Source organism: Elephantulus edwardii, unplaced genomic scaffold (assembly GCF_000299155.1).
Source record: "Elephantulus edwardii isolate Elephantulus edwardi_28Jun2011 unplaced genomic scaffold, EleEdw1.0 scaffold00399, whole genome shotgun sequence".
Taxonomy (NCBI): Eukaryota; Metazoa; Chordata; class Mammalia; order Macroscelidea; family Macroscelididae; genus Elephantulus; species Elephantulus edwardii.
The window spans coordinates 568,138-576,936 of NW_006400149.1; the positions used below are offsets into that span (position 1 = coordinate 568,138).

General features: G+C 38.5%; 1 pseudogene; it reads right to left on the reverse strand.

The window, feature by feature from the left end:
• Positions 1–4,903: 4,903 nt before the first annotated feature.
• Positions 4,904–5,805, reverse strand: LOC102861603 (annotated as a pseudogene).
• Between the last annotated feature and the right edge of the window lie 2,994 nt (positions 5,806–8,799).

Genomic DNA, 8,799 nt, shown 5'->3' on the forward strand with positions numbered 1-8,799 from the left:
ACTGTTCCTCTTCCTTTGTATTTCCATACTTGAAAATTCAACCTCCTTTGCCATTTCTGTTATCTAAATGTGTTCTGTTGTACATAGTCAGAGGCTCGGCTCTGACTAGCTGAAGTTGGGCACCTCACAGGACAGCCATCAGACCCCACAGACCCACCCTATTTTCTCAGGTAATCAGAGATGCCAAAAGCCCGCGACATCCGTTCCAGCAGAAAGGTCAAAACAGAGGCTCAGCTCTTACTAGCTGAAGTTGGGCACCTCACAGGACAGCCAGCAGACCCCGCAGACCCACCCTATTTTCTCAGGTAATCGGAGATGCACATTACAAAAACATAGAGCATGAAAAGATGGATATCAGAAGAAACTGTTATTTGCACTTAGAACACTGATCAAAAGAGATGGAAGAAATGCTGAAGTAAGAAGCTGAATGCCTGATTTCAAAGGGTGGTTCAAAAGCACAAAGTAAATTATTATCATGAAAAGTATAAAGAACTAGATTAATTAAGTAAGAAGGGAGGGACACACTCAGAATTTCAGATAACTTCCGGAAATTCAAGCTGGACTCAGAAGTGGCCTTGGAATGAAATATATCCTTGCTGGTATCAAATTGAAATTGGTTACCAGAAAGATGTTAATGTGTTTTATATGAACCATACAATACTATTTGTCTTTGTGGATCATAACAAATTATGACTACCATGGAGAAGAATGGGAATTCCAAAATACTGCATTGTGTTCATGTTAAATCTATACATAGACCAAGAAGCAGTTGACAGAACAGAACAAGGGAACATTGAATAGCTTAAGGTAAGTAAAAGAAAGTTGTGTGCTAGGTTGTATCCTTTCTCTATATCTATTCAATGCGTATGCTGAACAAATCGTTGGGGAAGGTTGTCTAAATGGAAAATAATGTGGTATAAGGATTAAAGGAAGACTCAATAGCCTGTAGTACAAATGACATAACCTTACTTGTAGAAAATAAAGAATACTTGAAACACTTACTGAAGAAGATCAAAGACTACACCCTTCAATATGCATTATCTTAACATTACAGAAACAAAAAGTCTCACAACTTTCCATTAGGCAACATTATTGAAAATTTTTACTACTTCATTTTACTTAAATCCACAATCAAAACCCTTAGTAATGTCTCCAAAATTCTAAAGAGCAAGGAGCTGATACAAGCCTTATTATTGTAAATTGTTCTACATGTATCCAAAATTTGGAGAATTAATAAGGAATCGAAAAAATTAATGTCTTCAAATTGTGTCATTGGTAAAGTGTACTAACTATGCAGCAGGTTGTCAAAAAAAATTCCAAGATGGAATAAACACTTTACAGCATGCAGGTGAAATGATTTTGGAAATTAGTACATAACTTGGGAAGGATTGGAGTACATTTTGCTAAGAAAACTAACTCAGTCCCATAGGGACAAAAAAAAGTTTAAGACCATTATTGTAGAAATAGGATGAAAACTAGAGAAAAGGGTATGAGGATCCAAGGTGAGTGAAGGAACACAGGGGTGAGGACAGGCAGGGGGTACTCATAGGGTTGCACAATATGATTAGAAGAGGGAGAGGTGTGTAAAGGAAATAGGAAAATTATGGTTTGAAAAACAATGCATATGAACTTTGTAAGCAAACCAGTGTAAAGTTATTTTGGTTGTTTGTTTTTTTTAAATAAATCTTTCTTGAATGAAATACAACCAGAATATCTCTTAGAAACAAGGATGGTAAACTCTCATCTTTCATACTTTGAGCATATTTTGGGAAAGGACAAACCTTGGAAAAGGTAGAGGGTCAATGAAAGAGATGAAGACTCTCAACAATATGGATTAACACAATCAACACAATTACTATAAAAATGGACTGGAGCATTACAAAGATTATGAGGATGAGATAAGATAAAGCAAGATTCAGATCTATTGTTCATAGGGTCACTATGAGTCATGGTTGACTCTAGGCATCTAATAACAACAACAATAATATCTATAGGATTGATTCTGGTGTACAAAATTAATCCCAATTTCAATATTATTTTAAAATTTTATTTTGGAGTGCATGTAAAATCTTACAATATTTACTTAGATCTTTTAAAATTAAAGAGTAGAGTCATAGAAGTAAGATGATGATGTAAGTAGTTGTACACTTCCATCCTTCACAATAAATTCAGAAGTGAGAAAATAAAAACAAAACCCAGCAAAGTCTGGTGGAATCAATGGTTTTAGAACTCTAGAAAGTTGCCAAAAACTTACATCAAAATGAATCTGGAATTAATTAATTAAAAAGTTTATTTCAAACAGTTGGAAACTTTACCATAGATGCTCTTATCACTTTCTCTATGCAAGAAAGTGAAAATAAAAAAAAATTAAAAAGTGAAAATAAATGAGTTCTGCAATACATTCTCAACTGAGCACTCAGAAAGGGTCGTTTTTGACTCACCAGTGACTTGAAAAGATTTTGCTTTTGTGTGGTGAGTTTTTATGTGTATCTCACCAGAAGTTTCTTTAAGGAAAGAGGAAACACAATCCTGGTTTATTAGCTTTAGCAAAAGCCTTTAGACTCTATTAAATTGAATAAAGCGATTGAAGGATATAATATCCATCTACATGTCAAAGTAGAAGTTAATGAGATTATTGCAGAATTTAGAATTTCCAAAGCACCATGTAATAACAACTAATGACAATGTAGAAAATTTTAAGGTTCATTCCCTCCTGAAATGCAATTGAACTGGAAAGAACAATTGTGATGAAGTACTTTGAATATTTGGCATTATATTTAAAAAAAAATACTAAGCAACACACATTAATGAGATAGAATTGGAACTGATTCACAGTTGAGTTTCCACAGAGTTTCTGAGGCATGGTAGGAGATTGCCCAGTTTTTTTTCCCTCACTGAAGCTCTTATATTTCAATAGCTAGGATTGCTCAGCTTTTGTGTTAGCAATGCAAGCAACATCATATGGAATATGCCACCACATAACTTAAAATTAACTAGGGGCAAGGCTGACAAAAGGAAAAGTCTTTGATTGCTTCTATGTGAACCATATAAACCAATATGCTTATGTTCTTGCTTAATTGCCCCACAATGGATTCTCACTCCTGGCCTCCTGCTGATTCCAGTTGTCCAGAGTAGAATTACTTCATATGGATTTCTAGGTTGTGACATTTCTGATGAAAGTCGAGAAACCTGCCTTCTAACACACCTCTTGGTTGGCTCTAACCATGCATTTTGTTGTAAAGCATCTACTTATTTTGGCACTTAGACACTCCTATGAAACTGGCTATCATCATTTCTCTCTCAGTATCCATCATACATCGAGAGATTCCTGGGGTTTTCTGCTGGGTCAGCAGAGAAAACTACTAAAACATTGTAGTTAATACAGTTTCCATAGTTGATGTAGTTTGCTGTTCCCTGAGGAGACAGTTGGATATTACTGCTGAAATATTATTCTTTTTATAAGAATTTTTTTTGAGTGGTAAGTGGCAAATGTGTGCTTTGGTAAAATCCATAAGCCAATTTTTTAATACATACACTATGCAAAAAACTAGCTTGGAAAAGTTACAAAAACAGTTGAACATTTTGGCTGTTTTGATGTTCTTGTGATTGTGAATAATGCTGCTATGAGCATTGGTGTACAAATCTCAGTTTGTGGCTCAGTTCTCATAGTCTCAGGGTATATTTCATGTAGTGAAATAGTGGGGTCATATGGAATTTGTATATTCAGCTTTTTGAGGAAGTGCCAAACTGCCTTCAAGAATGGTTACACCATTTTACAATCCCACCAACAATGTATAAGAGTTTCTTTCTCATCACATCCTCTCCAACATTTATTACTTGCTTCTCTGTTAAACTTTGCCACTGTTACTGGAGTGAGATGATACCTCATTATGGTTTTGATTTGTGATTTGGAGCATATCTTAATGTGTCTGTTTGCCATTCGAACATCTTTCTCTGTGAAAATTCTTTCCATGTCTTTTGCCCATTTTGTATTTGGGTTATCAACTAATAGATTGAGAAATTATGGTACAGTCACACAATGGGATACTATGCATCACACAGGAGCAATGATTTTGTAAATTATTACTTAACTTGGGAGGGTCTGGAAAGCATTGTGCTGAGCGAACTCACTCAGTCACACAAGGATAAATATTGTATAAAACCATTATTGTAAAATGAGTATTAACATCCAAGAGGGGTGGAAGGGGGTGGAAGCAGAGGGATGTGGGGATGTGGATGTGCATGTGCCGGGGGGCGGGGAGGGGATCTAATTGGGTGATGGAAATTGAAAGAATTTGATCAAATTTGTATTTGAAGTTTGTAAATAAACTAGTCGGGGGGGGGGAGCCAGTTGACTATAATAAGTTAGATGTTATCTTTGTAACAAAATATTATTTATTTGCTGGGTTTTTAAAATTGTTTATATGCTGTTTTTTGTAGCCTAACAGTGAGTTAGATTAATTTATGGTGATATCCTACACAATGAGCAGAATAAAACAACCCATGGTGATGACATCACCTGATATAATTGAACTGCTTTGACCTGAAGAGGTTTTCTTTCTTTTTATCTTTAGATTTCTCCCCTCACCTCCCCGGGGGCTCACAACAGCACTTTTTATTTGAGGCGAGGGGAGGCTACCTGAGGGGTCAGAGGTCACACCGCTGTTAGTGGCACCATACTGACTACAGATCTGTTTCTCTCCTGGGTTAGAAGGGTGCATTCCCAGTGGAACAGAAAGGGCAGGGCGGTGGAGGGACTTTGAATCTACACTCCTCCTCAGAGCCCGCCTCTGGCAGTGGGCCCACTCAGAGGCCCCACACCGTGTGGAATAGAGCAACTGTCACTGGGGCTCCAAGGCTTCAGACTCGATGCTGAAGGGGTAATCCTTGTGGTCAGCACAGCTCACCAAACACACACCCCCCAGTTCCTGTTGTAACTGAGTAAGGTGTTCACCTCCGAGCCTCTCAGGTCAAAGTCAAAGACCTGGAAGTTCTCAATGATGCGTTTGGGGGTCACAGACTTGGGGATCACAACCATGTTCCTCTGCATGGGGAACCATATGAAGGACCTGGGCCACAGTCTTGTTGTGCTTGGTTGCAATTGCTTTGATCCTGCGGTCCTCCAGCAGGGAGGGGTCCTTAGGCTTGGCCCAGGGCCGGCCGGGGAAGCCCAGCGAGCTGTAGGCGGTCACCATGATGCCCTTGGACTGGCAATGCTGGGTCAGCTTCTCCTGGGAGAGGTACGCGTGATACTCCATCTGGTTAACTGCTGGCTTGTACTTTAAGCCAGGCTTGTTTAAGATCCTCTCAATCTGCAGGTGGTTGAAGTTGGAGACACCGATGGCCTTCACCAGGCCTTCGTCCACTAGCTCCTCCACGACCGTCCAGGTGTCAACGTGGTCGGTGTCGGAATCACGCTGCCCGTCCCTTCCAGAGGGAAAAAGTCCTTCCCCGCCTTAAAGCCGGTCGGCCAGTGGATCAGGTAAAGGTCCAGGTAGTCTAGCTTCAGGTCACTCAGCGTCTTCTTACAGGCCTCCTTCACCAGGTTCTTGTCATGGTAGGTGCACTAGAGCTTGCTTACGATAAAGAGCTCCGGGTGCTGGACCACCCCGGCCTTGAGCTTCTCCTGGAGGGCGGCGCCCACCTCGTGTTCGTTCTGGTACACGTGGGCACAGTCGATGTGGCGGTACCCGGTGTTGATGGCCACCTTCACAGTCTCCCCGACTGGGCCTGGAGGGACTTCCAGGTGCCCAGCCCCAAAATGGGCATCTTGGGACCAGTGTTGAGCTCGAGGAAATTAGCCATGATGAGATGCAATGGTCACTCTCAAGACTCCAGAATGAGCAGTCAGATTTATTTATTTTTTTTTAAACATTGAAAATATGTTTTTTTAAAGCAGATATCTCCACGCCTTTTTTCCTTGGATGATCTTAATATGAAAGTTATTTACATCCTATATAAAAAGCTATATGAAAATTGTTTCATCTAGAGACAATCAAAAGTTTAACCCTTTGTCCCTTACCCTCTTAGTTAATTTTGGTCACGTTGTAAGGAGAGATCGGTCCTTGGAGAAGGACATCATGCTTGGGAGGATGGAGGGCAGGCACAGGAGGGGAAGGCCCTCTGGGAGACGAATTGATTCGGTGACTGGGGCAATCAGGATGAGTGTGTCGGAGACAGTGAGATTGGCACAGGACAGAGCAGAGTTTAGAGCTGTTGTACATAGGGTTGCTATGAGTCACAAGCAACTGCACGGCACATAACAACAACAACAACAACAACAATACAATGTCAGATTTAAAAAAACAAAAACAAAAACAAAACAACCCTCATTCCTACTTTCCTTTCCAGTAGAAATAAAAAGTATGACTGTGTATGTACTACTTTAACTAGAAATTGAACCCGTATGAGATGGGAAAACTAATTGAATCACCAGCACATCCAACAAACTTGCATCAGTTAAATGCTTCTAAACACATGGATTACCCAAACCCTATGAGGCAACAAGAAAATTTTAAAAGACAAATAAGTAATGCTTGACTCAATAAGTAATCTTAAAGCTCCCAACAAAAAGTCCTGGTCAAGGTGTCTTCACAAGGAGAACATATCAAACATTTACAGAATTCACATCAATTCTTGTCCATTTTTTTAAAAAACGTATTTTATTGCTTAGCATATAATTATTGATATTCACCATGCTTTGTACATGTACTTTCTGTTTCACACAATCATTCATATATGTTGTGTTTCATTCTTGTACTTTGTATATTAAACAACCATTCTTAAGCATTAGATTTTATAGAATTGATTTTCATTGCTCTAGGCCTATTATAGGGAGCTCTGGTGGTCTAGTGACAAGAAGCTGTGCTTAAGTCCTGAAGACATGTGGTTCAAATCCACCAGTTGCTCTGTGGTAGAGAGATGGACAAACTCCTCCCATGCAGTTAAGTGCCTCTGAAAACTCTCTAGAGGGTCAGCTACGGTTGGCTTCAACTGGATGGTACACATACCTTATCTTTTCAACCCCATTTAGCATTTCCCTATACCTCACCCTGACTCCACCCACCAACTTCTGCTATCCTAATGATTTTCCCCCTTCTCCTTTTTCTGTTTCTCCTCCTCTCTAGCCTCTTCCCCTATTCAGCATTTGTACATATCTTGCTCAGTTATCCTCTTATCACAATAGACTCACACAATATTTTCCCTTATATGACCGTGTTATTTCACTTAGCATAATGTTCTCTAGTTTCTCCAAAATCATATAGTTTTCACAAAGTTGTTGTTCTTTGGGGCTGCATAGCATTCCATTGTGTTAATCTATCACAATTTCTCAAGCCATTAGTTTATTGATGGACATTTGGATTGTTTACATTTTCTTGTTCTTATGAGTAACAGTGCTATGAATATAGATGCAAAAATCTCCATTTGTGTTTCAGACCTGATTTCCTGTGCGTGTGTGTATTCCTAGTAGTGGAATATCTGGGTCATACAGGATTTCTATCTTAAGCTTTTTGAGGAAATGTCAAATTGCCTTCCAGAGTGGTTGTACCATTTTGCAATTCCACCAAGCAGAGCAGTTCCAATCTTTCCACGTCTTCCCTTACATTTATTGCTTGCTGTATTGGTAAACTTTGGTAGTGCTGCTGGGGTGAAAGAATATCTCATTGATATTTTGATTTACAACTCTCTGGTGGTCAGTAAATTAAAACATTTCCTCATTTTTCTGTTGACCAGGACAATATCCTCTTTTGTGAAGGGTCTTTTCATGTCATTTGCCAATTTGTGATTAGATAGCAATCTTTCTTCTCATGGAGGCATTGCATTATTCTCTGAACTTTAATTATAAGACCTTGGTCTGGAATGTTGTTGTTAAATATTTTTCCCAAATCTATGGGCTTTCTTTTTATTCAACTGGAGAAAGTTTTCATGCACAGAGAGATTTGATTTTAAGAAGGTCAATTTTGGTCAGTTTCTATATTCTCCAGGCTTAGCATTTTTGTCTATGTTTGTAAGCCTGTTTATGTCATAGGCCAGAGCTTCCAATTCTGTTCCTACTTTTTTTCTTAAGATCTTTATAGTTTGGCATGTGGCCCATAGGTCTCTGATAACTTTAAATTGGACTGACTTTTTTTAATTATTATTTTTATGGTGTGAGATGTGGATCTTGTTTCCGTTTTCTACAGGTTGATATCCATCTTTCCAACACCATTCAGTAAAGAGGCTATAGTTTCTCCTATTTAATGAATTTTATGATAGATTGGCATTAGGGTAATAACTAGGGTAATGAGGGTATGTGTGTCAGAGACAATAATATTTGCTTAGGATAGAGTATAGAGCTATTGTGTATAAGGTCAATATGAGTCATAGTCGACTTGATGGCATATAACATCAACATTATGTATGAGTTGTTAATGTTTAATAATTCTGGGCAAATCCCCCTTTTTTCCAGAAAACAACCAAAACAAACCTAAACAACCGAAAAGAAAAAACAAAACAAAACACAAATATCACCCAACAATCCAAGAAAAGATTGTCAACAACAATAACTTGCATCCTCATATAACATTAGTTCATTATAACTGAATCTTTGACACATGTCTAGCGTCAGTACTGAATGTGCGGTATAAGCACTTATCGTGTCCAGACTGTTCATCCTGTCTGCATCTACTTGGAATTCAATAATTTATCCCACATTACTTCATTTTAGGTGAGTGTCCACCATAAAATAGAAATATCTATGAAAGAATTAGCCTATTAAATACTGACAGCATTTTAAATATTCTTTACTCTGTATTTAAA